General features: G+C 37.2%; 1 pseudogene; it reads left to right on the top strand.

Annotated features, from left to right (window-relative positions):
- The window catches only part of LOC108296566, a 50,179-nt pseudogene extending 38,881 nt beyond the window's left edge, over positions 1–11,298 (top strand).
- The last annotated feature ends 1,851 nt before the right edge of the window (positions 11,299–13,149 follow it).

The raw sequence follows: 13,149 nt of genomic DNA, 5'->3' as shown, positions 1-13,149 counted from the left end.
GTTGATTTCTTGTAAGCCATTAGCCACCAGGAACGTGAAGAAGTGAGTGCTATAGCAGCAGCCTGAACCACAGAACCTGGGAACTGGTGTACCCCTGCACACCCTCTGGGCCAGATACCGGAGACGTCATTTCCAAAGCAGTTTGGAAGCGCTTTTTTGGAATTTCTCTCCAATGTCTTCTACTCACAAAGATTGACATCTTAACACCTGGCAAAGAAAAAAAAATATTTAAAGTGTCCATATTTATTTACATAAATAATCAAGAGTGAGTTTGTAGTGGATAACCCAAAGTTGAATACATGGTGCATAATAAATTTATTCATTTTTTGCTGATGTACATTGGATTTCTTTTTGTATTTTGGTTTTGTGAGCATGTCTGCTAATGGAAATATTCAAGAGATTCTCTTTCCTGACAGCATCTTCCGATAGGTGGAATATCTGGGTTATAAAATCTGTGGATCGTCAATTCTACTGGGCAGTGCCACATATCATTTTAAAGTGATTTTATTTATTTATATTTCTACTAACAGGGTAATTATATTATATAAAATAATAGAAGCATGGGTGATTGTGGCAAGTTAAAGAAATATAAATAACCCACTCTTATTAAAATCCAAGGCATTTGAGGGAAGAACAATTCATACATTGAGCATCAAATACTTCAAGTAAGTTTTGGAAGACATCCAGAGGAGTGTAACTACTTTCTTGTAGTTTATCAAAATCCCATAACAAGGTTAGGCAGGTAGGAAGATAGGCACATTTGCATTTCAGAAAGCATTCTAGCCTAGATGAAATAGAAAGGCACCAACCCAGCAAGAGAACAGAACTAATGTGTGTGTGTGTGTGTGTGTGTGTGTGTTTGAGTGTGTGTGAGTGAGACAAGGTCTCACTCTGTCATCCAGGCTAGAGTCAGTGGCACAACCTTAGCTCAATGCAACCTCTACCTCCTGGGCTCAGGGAATCCTCTGATCTATGACTCCGAAGTAGCTGAGATTACAGGCATGCACCATCATGCCTGTGTAATTTTTGTATTTTTTGTGGAGATGGAGTTTCACTGTGTTGCCTAGGCTGGTCTTGAACTTCTTGGCTTGACTAGTCAATCCATCCAGGCCTTCCAAATGCTGGGATTACAGGCATGAGCCACTATTCCAGGTGCCAAAATCTTTTCTCATGGCAACTGCTGTCATGTAGACTTTGCCCTCAGAAAAGATAAGACTACCCTCGTCCTTTGGATTTCAGCATAGGTGTTAATTCTATTAGGAAGACTTTCAGGATGACTGTCCCTTCCTTTGTCTCACCTACTAGACCATGAGCTCCTTAAGAACTGAGTTTCGATTTTTTAAAAATTTACTTTAATTTTCAGGACTCATGTGCAGAACGTGAAGGTTTGTTACTATTTTGGCTCCAATCCCTACACGTATGGAGAGTCCATAGTAGACACTCCTTTTGTGAGTAATCAGAGAAGTGCACATGTGAGACCCTCTGGAACATTCTGTGCTTTGAACAGAAGAGCTGCACTGCACTGTAGGAATTGTACAATGCCTTCGTTATGGGGTTTGGCCGAGCATGCCAACAGGATTTTTGTGATGTCATTGATAGAGAGTTGGACAGTATTATAGATGTGGGACAAGGTGAATATTATTATTCTATAAAATGCACCAAAACCTGCACAACACTTGAAAGCTTTGCTAACTTTCAGTCAATTCTGCTAGACTTCCTGGGTTCAAACCCTACTTAAGTTGAGTATAACTATGGGCAAATTATTAAAGTTTCCTGTTCTCAGGTTTCTTAGTATTTAAATGAGTATAAAATGTTATTTATTTCATGGGGTTGCTGTGAGAATTAAGTAAGCTAGAACATGTAAAACACTTAAAACAGTTTTAGCATGTAATTCATAGTTAAATGTCTGATATTTTCACTTGAACGACAGTATTTTTTAGTTACGTAATAAATACCACTTTTTCTCTCTGCATGATGACACAGTTGTAGTATAATAAATGGTAACTTTTTCAGCCTCTAGCACTAAAGTTTGCAACTACTGTTCATTCTTTTTTATGCATCTCATAGGTTGGTTATTGTTTATTTCTGTCTAATACAGGGCATTCTACACCACATAGCATTGAATTTTCACTGAAAAGTGAGAATACTAGAAAGCCTTTCTTCTCTACACTTAGGTAGATAATCTATGACATTTTAAAAAGTGTTTGAAGCAGTTTTCAAAGAACAACATTTCTGGAAAACTCTGCATATATATATCTGTGATTATCTTTTCTTAACTTTTTTGGATCTATTTTATGAAGCATAATGCTGATCAAAGGACACCAGAAAACATAGTAATTTGCAATGCCATGGATTGATTAAAAAGACAGCACTCGATCTTTTTCTAGGATACGCTGGCTTTTATAAAGTTTTTAATTGTTTTAATGTGTGTTAATATGTAAATGGTGACTTTTATTTAGATTTTTACTTTTTCAATTTCTAGCAAAGTTTGTTAGTTTTAGGTTTATAGAGATGAGCTAAATCCCCAAATATTAGATAATTTATTAATGCAACTATGTGTAAACATTGGTGATTTATTAAATCATGGTAAATGACAACAAAATCTGTTAGCTGACAACTGTGTTAAAATTATCTTTTATACACTATTAAAGGTAATTATTCATATAATTATTGTATAAATAGCAGCCAGGCACCTTGACTACCACCTGAAATTCCAGCACTTTGGGAGGCGGAGGTAGGTAGATCTCCTGAGGTCAGCAGTTTGAGACCAGCCTGGCCGACATGGTGAAACCTCATCTCTACTAAAAATACAAAAATTAGCCAGGCATGGTGGCAGACACCTGTAATCCCAGATACTGGGTATTCTGAGGCATTAGAATTGCTTGAATCTGGGAGACAGAGGTTGCAGTGAGCTGAGATCGTGCCATTGCACTCCAGCCTGGGTGACAGAGGGAGGATCCATCTCAAAAAAAGGTAATAATAATAATGATTATTCTTGTGTAAATAATGTGTAATTTTAAAAATATGGATACATACATTGTTATTGATATTTATGTACATATATATGTAAAGTATCTGTTTTAAAATTATTCAAAAAGGTGTATGAATTGAAAAAACATTTTACTTTTATATAAAACAATAATTATGAAATAGTCATAAAATAGTAAAAATAAGAAAAAAGATTGATACAACTAAATCCACTAAGCATTATATATAAAATCATATGGAACAACTGAGTTCCTCCAACACTTTTTTAAACAAGAGAGTCACACAGTTCAGATGTGCTAGTCATCTCAGTTAGTGTTTTATCTTTGGACATGTTCAGATAAATAACAGCTAGGCACGTAAGCAATTATAATTTTAAAACTCAGAGTAAGAAACAAAATTGTAAAAGTTAGCATGTGGCTGGGCATGGTCGCTCACACCTGTAATCCCAGCACTTTGGGAGGCCGAGGTGGGAGGATCACCTGAAGTTAGGAGTTCCAGACCAGCCTGGCCAACATGGTGAAATCCTGTCTCTCCAAAAGTACGTAAATTAGCTGGGCATAATGGCGGGCTCCTATAATCTCCGCCGCTTGGGAGGCTGAAGCAGGTGAATCACTTGAACCAGGTAGGCAGAGGCTGCAGTGTGCCGAGATTGAGCCATTGCACTCCAACCAGAGCAACAGAGTGAGACACTGTCCCCAAAAATAAAAGTTAGCATGTGAAAAACAAAACATATTTAATGAAATAATTGTTTTACATAAAATATTTCTTTGAAAACCTGTGCTTAAGTCAACTTTCTTGCATCTGATCCCAAACTTGTCTATTGACCTTAGAGCCCCCAGATGTGGCTTTCTGTACTCTATAAATCTAATCAGCCAATTTACCCCTTCCTGTGCAATCTAATCAGTTTCAGGAAGTGGGTGTGGTCTTGCGTGGGCCTATACACTATAAAAGGATGCTTGTCCACACACCTCTCCTTCAGTGAGGACCCACTGGATTTGTGGCTGTTGGGCTTTGGAGTGCCAGAAGTTACTTCTAATCTGGATATCGACAGAGCTTCTAGAAAGACAATTCATAGTAGGTTTGTGAGTATCAAATTTACAGTAAACCCATCATGCTTACTTTTTCTCTTAAAAATACTTTAAATTTACCTGGCAGCATGCTTGGATGTTTTCTAAGCAAACAAGTAGCTGTCCTAGTGGTTTTACATCAAATCAAGATAAAGTATCTTTCATTTGTAACATATGATTTGTGTTCCCTTGCTATTTCATATTTTTTATGTGACTATTTTCTGTATTGTTAGATTTTTTTAGGTGTGAAAAGATATCTTTCCATGATTTCATGCAGCGATAGAACCCGTCAAATACCTAACATGCTCACTAAAATATGGGCATGTAGTAATGGTTATAATGTACACCACAGTACAAGTTAAAAATGCTGAATTGCTTTGAAAATTCTTGTTGCAAAAGTCCTATTTGCTGCCTCTTCACAATTTTCAGTTTGCAGACTACACTTGAAAGCTATTGAAAATAGATCTAACCAGCCTAGTGCACAGGCCCATGCTTGTAATCCTAGCACTTTGGAAGGCCGAGGTTGGGAGATCTCTTGAGGTCAGGAGTTAGAAACTAGCCTGGCCAACATAGGGAAAAACCGTCTCTACTGAAAACTTGAAAAAATTATCCTGGTGTGGTGGTGGGTGCCTGTAATACCAGCTGCTTGGGAGGCTGAGGCAGGAGAATTGCTTGAATCTGAACATTGGAGGTTTTAGTAAGTTTGCAACAACAAAAGAAAGAAAGATGGAAAGAAGCAAAGAAGAAAGAGAAAGAGAGAAAGAAGAAAGAAAGAAAAAGAAAAGAAAGAAAGAAAGAAAGAGAAGGGAAGGAAGGAAGGAAAGAAAGAAAAAGAAAGAAAGAGAAGAGAAAGAAAGAGAAAGAAAGAAAGGAAGAAAGAAAGAAGAAAGAAAGAAAGAAAGAAAAGAAAGAAAGAAGAAAGAAAGAAAGAAAGAAAGAAAGAAAGAAAGAAAGAAAGAAAGAAAGAAAGAAAGAAAGAAAAGAAAAGAAAAAAAAGAGAAGAGAAGAGAAGAGAAGAGAAGAGATCTAAATTGGTGGCCATGCTTCCATTAACTGCATTTCTGGATTTTCTAGTTTAGAGCAGAAAACCGAAAACTTGTCTTCACTTTTTTGTTATTTTAGAAGATAATTGATCAGTTGTTGATTAATTCTTGCCCTTATAGTTTAAATACTATTTCAGAATGTGAAAGTGTTCTCTCTGATCATCTGAATTGACTATGGAAACAACTTTTCTAAATTAATAGACATTATTTACATTCAATTTATTGAAAGGGAGAGTTTTGATATTTTGATAATTTTAGAGTTTACAGTTGCAGTCCACTTTGATTGATTAATCAATCTTAGATAAAACCTACTTCATTTATAATTGTCTAAGAAAACTTCATAAGTGAATTTGGAGGAAGGGAGTGTAGAATAATAGCGTAGATACTAAGTGTCTTTCATATATTATCATCATGGAATCATTGAGAGAGATAGAACGACAGAGACAGGAAGAGAGTCAGAATGTGCTTCTTCATTAGTCAGCTTATATAAGTGACCCAGAAATCATCCCAATGTTTTCCCTCTTCCCAGGATTTAAGCTTGTCTAAGTAATTGGGGATGATTGAGAGCACTGCTTGTTTAACAATAATGCCATGAGGACTCTCCTCTCATTTTCCCATTTGAATCACAGTTGAATCTTCACATCTATGGGTTTTATACCCGTGGATTCAACTAATCTCAGATAAAAAATATCTGCAGGAAGAAAAAGCAGCTGTACTGAACATTCATTTTGTTGTTGTTGTTGAGGCAGTCTTGCTCTCTTGCTCATGCTGGAGTGCAGTGGTCAGATCTTGGCTCACTGCAACCTCTGCCTCCTGGGTTCAAGAGATGCTCCTGCCTCAGCCTCCAGACTAGCTGGGACTACAGATGTGTGCACCATGCCCACCTATTTTTTTTGTAATTTTAGTAGAGACTTGGTTTCACCATGTTAACTAAGATAGCCTCCATCTACTGACCTCATGATCTGCTAGCCTCAGCCTCCCAAAGTGCTGGCATTAGAGGCTTGAGCGACTGCACCTAACCAAACAAAACAATCTTCTTGTTGTTCCTAAATAGTATGGCATTACAAGTATTTATACAGCATTTACATTGTATGAGGTATTCAAAGTCATCTAGAGATAAAGTATCCAGGAGGGTAGGCTTAGGTTACATGCAAATCCTACACCATTTTCTAAAAAGAGACTTGAACATCTTAGGATTTTGGTATCCTAGGGAGCCCTGGACCCAATCTCTAATGGCTATTGAGGAAAAACTTGATAAGTTCAGCATGTTGGCTAATTTACTATGTCTCAGTTTGTACTGGAGCTAAGCTATTGAATAAATTGGACAGAATTCAAGTAGACAAGGAAAATTGTCTACCAGCCTTTTCTTCCCTATTATAGGTGAAAATACAAATAAAATAAGAGAGAAAAATTTTCAGATTTTTTTTAATTTTTAGAAACCTGGATTCAGCCAGCCTGCAAGCCTTCCAGAATGACATAACCTGCACCATATGCATGACCTGCTTCATAGACTGGGTCACCATTCCTGTGGGCACAACTTTTGCAGGCCCTGCCTCTGCCTCTGCTGGGAAGAAGACAGAGCACCAATGCACTGCCCTGCATGCAGAGAGATCTCAGAGAAGTCTGACTTCAAAACCAATATGGCCCTCAAAAAGCTGGCTTTCCTTGCCAGACAGCCCAGACCTCAGAGAAACATCCACAGCTCAGACAAGCTCAGTGTGTGACATGAGGAGGCTAAGGAGCTCTTCGGTGAGGCTGACAGGAGATTGCTCTGTGGGTCTGGCTCCAAGTCACCAGAGCCCATGGCTCACAACCACAGCCCAATAGGATGGGATGCTGAGGAAAGCAGGGTACGTGATGCCTCTAAGGCAGTTTGAAATCTACAGAATCCTAAATCACAAAGATGAGAGCCTATGATAATGACGGTAAATAAACACAATGTTGGCTTATAATTTTTAGCTAAATTCAAACTACCACATAAAAGATAGTGACTGCATCGCATAAAATTGTAATGATTTCAATTGATATAATAGGAATCACAAATAGAGAAGCCCCCACAAGCTAGCCAAATAATTTTAATATACTGCATAAATGGCCCATTATGTATCCTAGTTCAAATTTGAAGGTTGGTATAAACCTTTTCAGACACTGGAAATGAGACAACATTTTACTAAGGTTGGGTGTGAGGAAGAGGAAAGAAATAGAATAGTATACAGAGGAAAAGTATAGTAAAAAAAAAAAACCCATATGCATAATATGGTATATGGCTAAATGTTTTTTTAACATCTAGGTGAATCAGGCATGGAAAAAACCTAAAATGCATAAGATTAATAGGGGAAATAACTGATGTGGTGAAGAAGCGTCACAGGGAGATAAACTAGGAGTCTTTATATAGGTTTTGATTTAAACTGGGAAAGAGAATAGGAACAATTTTTCTAAAATGACGGAAGAAATAGCAAATATTGAAGACTCCTTGCAAGAGGCAGAAAATTTATCAAATTGCTTGATTACACCCAGAATATAATTATTGAAGTTTTCTGTTGAGAGTGACAACATGTAATCCTTTTAACCAAATGTTTCTGCAGGACTATGTGGATTTAAGTAAGGTAATAATCAATATTCAATATCAAAAGATGTATCAATTTCTTGAAAAGGAAGAGCAACTTCATCTAGAGGCACTGGACAGAGAAGGAGAAGAGCTTTTCCAACAACTCCAAAACAGTCAAATGAGAATAACCCAGAATTCAGAAAGGATGAAAGACATGTACAGAGAGCTGTGGGAGCTGAGCCACATGCCTGGCGTGGAGCTGCCCCAGGTGAGGAGTGAGGGTCCATCCTCAGAGACAGGAAACCTTTGCTGGACAATGCTGCCAGGACATGGAATGTCACCTGCATAGGTCACTACTGTCAGCTAAGTGACACCTGCTGTGTGACGCCCATCATTACATTTGTCCAGTCATTTATTACTGCATGCTTTGGTAATCTTTGGGAAGTTTTTGCCATTGTAGTACATAACAGGAAAACATTCTCTTCAATATAGTTAGGAGTATTATCCACACAGAGAGGTTATTCAAAGTCAGCAGAAGCCCAGGCCAGGGGAAGGTTACTAATATTCCATTTATGTGCCCTATCTCCTCCCCACTCTCTGAGGTCCCATACAACAGTGATTTACTGAAGACGTTGAGGCTTTTCCCCTTGCGTGGGCAAGGTTTGTAAAAGTTGTTCATCAGTGTCAGTGTACTCTGTTTCTCATATGGTTCTCTGCTTTGTTTTATTAGCTGTCATGTGTGGTCAGACATTTCCTTGGGAATAAGATTAGGAAACTAATGACCCTGGAAACCCAGGTATCCTTGCTTCTCTCCACAATCTCTTGCTCAGCTCCTTTGCTCTTAATGTCCGCCAATGAAGTGTTTCATGGTTTAGTTGAGGTTCTATTACTAACGTAGCCTGGAATGATTCCTTAGAGGGGAATAAGAAAATATGCATTATTAAAACACTGAAACAAAAAGAAACAAGAGTATGGGAAGATATGCAGAAGGAAAATACTTTCATAATTAACATTATCTTTTATTTCTTTGCAGGATGTCAGAAATGCATGGGCAATGTGAGGTGCACTAAAATAATGTTATTTCTGAACAGGTCATTCTCTTGTTAATGAAGTGTATGTATACATTTGAGCTACTAACGTCATCCTCAGTGGCTATTTTTGATTTTGTTTCAAAAGAGGCTCTGAGATCTTTTTCTTTTTGGTCTGGAAAGTTTTCATCTTAAAATTTGTATGAATTCAAATATACTTAAAAGCCATTTGCCATTCTGAAGTTTGTCCTTCCCAATTCATCCATCCTGTCCAGCCCTAACCCACAGATCTTTATAAAAAATTACACCGAGGAATCATAGTGGTGTCTTCTACTCTAGAGGGGTGGGAGGTAAAAAAGACAGAGGTAGGAGGGAGATGCCCTAAGGATGGGCTGAGGAGGGAGGTTTGTTCCCCAAAGCTTCAATGACCTGGACCTGCTCCATCACAAGACACACAGTTGTAAGAAAGACCTCAGGAAGATGGTTGCCTCAGGACCCTCAGCAGCAGGGCTCTCAGGCTGGAATCAGACTCCTTTGTTTTGCACAAAAGATTAAGTCCTTTGTCTCAGGGAACATTCTCTGTTAGACACCGACTAGCATTAGTGACAACTAAAGGCTGAAGTCCCAAATGTTTTGGTCTGAGTTTTCTGCTCTTTGAAATATTGCCAGGATTTCTGTATTTTCTCAGGGGGTGTGATGGGCAGAGAAAGCAATGACTTTTAATGCCTTTAGAAGTTGTGTAATGTCTGAGAAGAATATGTCTGGAGAAATTGAGTTTTTATGCAAGTAAAATTTAGTAAACGTAACATCCTTCTGTTCCCAAGAGAATGAAATAAAATGTATACCCAGTTAACCAAAACATGCAGAATTCTGAGGAAACATCTTGTATGAAAATATGATATCTTTGTACAACTGTGTGATTAGCTCTGGGCCTGGAAGTGTAACTGAGGCCATTGTTTTTTTGCAGGACTGATTTGGCACAGATGCAAAAGCCCCAGCTGGTGAACCCAGGGCTCACTTCATGGGGCATAATTGGAGTCCTAGATATTCTCAACAGATTCAGAGGTAAGAGCCTGCTGCTTGGCAGTCCAGACTCATCTTCTTCCTTATTAGGTCCCTTGGTTGAGGCTTTTCCCATTTAAGTTTTATTATTTCTGACATGTAGGTAATACAGAGTTTTCTAAAACATCTGCATCTTCCATGCCTGCATAGTAATAATACAATAGATAAAAACTCAATTTCCTGACTTACAGTTTGAAGAAAATGTAAAACAAGATATATACTGTATCTGCAGAATCAGACGACAAAGAAAATTTAGGTCATATAGTTATGAAGACACTAGTTCTCACAGTGGAATCAGTATTTCATGTTTATTCATTATAATTCAATTTTGATGGCATAGATTTGGCATAATGGCTTTTAAGTGGTTCTATTCTATGTGCATTTATATGTATTCTACAAGTGACCTTTATTATATATAAAATCAGAAAGTTTTGGTCAACATAGAAAATAACTAAAATATCCATAATCAGGACAATTCTGATGCCATCAGATACATCTCATAACCACTGAAAGGTGAGGGATTGTGAACGTGGCCTAACCATGTTAGGCCCATTCTAGAGAGCATGTCTAGGTAGCAAAGGGCAAGAACCTGGAGTAGATTAAATCAGGGGCTAAACAGATAACGTAAAACCAGAATATTCTTTTCAGAAACTTCTAAATTTTACATGTGTTAATTTATACCAAATATTTAATAATTTACTTTCCAATGAATACATCACAACACAGTGATATTTACTTATTGATGATCTTATATAATACAAGATTTTTCTACTAAAGAAAAAAAAACATTTTAGATATGTCCTGAAACAAACTATGCAGAGATAGACATGAAATCATTACTTCACCCAGTGATGTGGTCATATTTTTCTCTATTATTTAAAGTATAATACATAATTGTATGTGCTGTGGAGTTGTAGTAACATTTCATCTTCATGGATGCTTGGGGCTGAATTCTTGTGGCTTCTTTTATTTGTATTTTCTTTGAAGAAGATCAGATGAAGTGAATACATGGACCACAGAGCCCCTGCCCCTCAGCACTCACTGAGTGCTTGGCAGTATTTTTTCCTTGGCAGTGGGTAATGCTCTGAGTACAGAAATGGTTCCTTGCTCTATAAGCCTTTCTGAGGACGTGAGACAAGTGACATTTGGAGATGACCATCGCAGTGCAGCCATGGATCCCCCGGGAGTGGAGAGCTTTGCCCGTGGGAAGCTCAAGCATTCTCCTCCGGCAGACATTACTGGGAAGTGGATGTGACCTTCTCCTCCAACTGAATTCTGGGAGTCTGTAAAGATTCCAGGACAGCAGATACCAATATTACTATTGATTCTGATGAAACATTTTTTAAAATTTCCTCAAAGAGCAGCAATCACTATAGTCTCTCCACCAACTCTCCACCTATAATTCATTATGTGCAAAGGCCTTGGGGTCGAGTGGGGGTGTTTCTGGATTATGAGACTGGAGCTATTTCTTTGATGTTTATAAAGCTTCTCTTGTCTATGGTTTTCCTTATTCCTCCTTCTCTTCCCTTCTGAAGCCTTTCTTTTGTTTGGGTTCCACATGAAAATTTGGTTGCATGATGATTTATTGTGACCTCCCATAAATGAGGCAAATAGTGTCCTGAGACCTTATGTGAGGAAAGAGGTCTATGTGTGAGAGCCTGTGAGCTCATTGTAACTTCATGGAATGTAATTACTTTATGGTTATAAATGAAATAACCACCTTGATTGTATACCATTGCTAATTATTTTAGTAAATTATTGTGTAATGTTTACTAGAACATCAACTATCGCTCTTTTTTTTGTTGTAACAGGCTTGTTGAGCTCTGTTCACTTACCGTGAAAGTCCTGCTCTAATGTATTTAATTCAGAGGTTGTTAGTATATCACTCTTGTGCAGCCATCAGAACTACCTACTGCCTGGGCATTTTTATCACTTCCAGGAGAATCCCGATAACCATTAACATTTATTCTCCATTCACCCTCCCCCATTTCTTCATAACACTTAATCTATTTTTATTTTGTGCATTCAGGTAAATAAAATCATACCATATGAGGGTTTCTTTAATCTGATATTTTTTCGGAGTATGTTTTCAAAATTTGTACACACTGTAAGCCATTTGCCTTACTTGTATATTTGAACCAGTCTGGGGTCGGAAAATGAAGTGGTGGATATCTTATCTTACAAAGAATAAAGAAGAGGGCTTATTTTCTTTTTACGTCTGACCAAATTAAGTTGATCTCACAGACTTTATTACTTCTTATCATCCTAATTATTAATCACATTTCAGCTCATACAATAGTTTTTCAGTGCTGGGTCACTGTGCTGTTTCATTTTCTCTGAGTATATTATATCAGAAAACTTATTACTACCAGATTGAAAATTTCAAGGTGGCAAATGCAGTATTTGCCTTCTTTGCTAACATATTACCAATGCAATTTTTAGAATACACAATAAACAAGATGAATAAATGGATAAATAAGTAGGGATGTTAATATGTACAAACATTTTTCTAACATTAGGAAACTTTTCCAAAACGTAAGTAACAAAATAGGATAGAACATGCTAATGAATAGCTATCAAAAGATAACAAATAGATCGATTTTTAGATTTATAGTCAAAGATTATATTAGGGTTTAAAATAATTATAGCGTAATTTTTTTCTATAAGGTTGATTTTAATTGTCTTAGGGTTTTAAATAAAACTAGTGAAAGATGAAGTTTCCTATATAAAATGAGGGGAACAGGAACAGGACTTAAAATAATAGACACTGTCATTATTTAAACTGACATATACATTTAATTACTTACTAAGCATAAAGTGGTATAAACCTCTTTATGCAGTAGAAAGAACAAAATTAATTTACATTTCAAATAAGAATCCAGATATAGAATGGAAAATTGTGTACTAGACTGTCATAGCTATGCCTCCTAGGGCACCTGTGTTAGCGCTTGTCTGCTCTAACTAAGACCTCAAATTTGAAATGATTGAAAGGGTGCATTTCTCTTAGTTGTTTGGAGCAATATAGGAGTTGGTCAAGAAGACTGACATCTTCAACAACTGAATTTCATCTCTGTGTGGAAGAAACTGCTATTTATGCCATGTCCCATGCACAGAAAACCTGAAAGAAAAGTAGGAGGGACAAGAGTATTTGGCTTTAAGGAAATGACCTGGTGTTTTTCAGAATACTTTTGTTCCCATCTAGTAGTTTCAAAATTAGACATGTGGCGCACGAAGTTGTGAGGTATATCTGGGAATGTTGTCTACACACAAAAGATATTTGTATTTATCATTTAGTTCAGAAAAAAAATTAAATGGCTGACACAACAGAAAATGACCCAAGAGATTGGTTCAGTGAGACAAAGCAGGACCTCAACAAAACAGATAAGGTGTTGCTGAAGATCAGCACCAGGTCT

This window comes from Cebus imitator, unplaced genomic scaffold (assembly GCF_001604975.1).
Source record: "Cebus imitator isolate Cc_AM_T3 unplaced genomic scaffold, Cebus_imitator-1.0 Scaffold724, whole genome shotgun sequence".
In the NCBI taxonomy this organism is placed as follows: domain Eukaryota; kingdom Metazoa; phylum Chordata; class Mammalia; order Primates; family Cebidae; genus Cebus; species Cebus imitator.
The sequence above is the reverse complement of the archived record's forward strand: the minus strand, read 5'-3'. Positions and strand labels throughout refer to the sequence as shown.